General features: G+C 43.6%; 1 non-coding gene across 1 annotated transcript; it reads right to left on the bottom strand.

Annotated features, from left to right (window-relative positions):
• Nucleotides 1–321: 321 nt before the first annotated feature.
• On the bottom strand, nucleotides 322–394 carry trnak-uuu (transfer RNA lysine (anticodon UUU)). The gene has a single exon. It is a non-coding gene; the product is annotated as a tRNA-Lys (tRNA).
• Between the last annotated feature and the right edge of the window lie 154 nt (nucleotides 395–548).

Below are 548 nucleotides of genomic sequence, written 5' to 3'. Positions count from 1 at the left end.
AGTTGTTATGGTTTTCTCTCAAACACACTTTCGTAAGAAAGTGTGTTTGAGAGAAAACCATAACAACTTTGTCCATTACCATCATATTCTGGACTGGGGGAGGGTTGACGCAAAGTCATGCCACAGGTTAAAGGAAAATCTGAACATGCTGAGGACTAACCAAATTCATAACTCACTGATGGCAACAGGGAGACTTCCATTTATAACTGCTGGCAGTAACATACATGCAGTCGGCCAAATACACCAATCATCCGTGGCAACAAGCACACTGTGGACCTCCGACAACAACGAGCTGAACAGTCACACCAACATTAAACTTGACGCCTGAACAGGGACTTGAACCCTGGACCCTCAGACTAAAAGTCTGATGCTCTACCGACTGAGCCATTCAGGCTTCAAAATCAGTAACTTTTCTTACGAAAGTGTGTTTGAGAGAAAACCATAACAACTTTGTCCATTACCATCACATTCTGGACTGGGGGAGGGTTGACGCAAAGTCATGCCACAGGTTAAAGGAAAATCTGAACATGCTGAGGACTAACCAAATT

Source organism: Anarrhichthys ocellatus, unplaced genomic scaffold (assembly GCF_004355925.1).
Source record: "Anarrhichthys ocellatus isolate YVR2014 unplaced genomic scaffold, GSC_Weel_1.0 scaffold10520, whole genome shotgun sequence".
Classification (NCBI taxonomy): domain Eukaryota; kingdom Metazoa; phylum Chordata; class Actinopteri; order Perciformes; family Anarhichadidae; genus Anarrhichthys; species Anarrhichthys ocellatus.
This window is presented reverse-complemented; position numbering and strand designations above follow the sequence as displayed.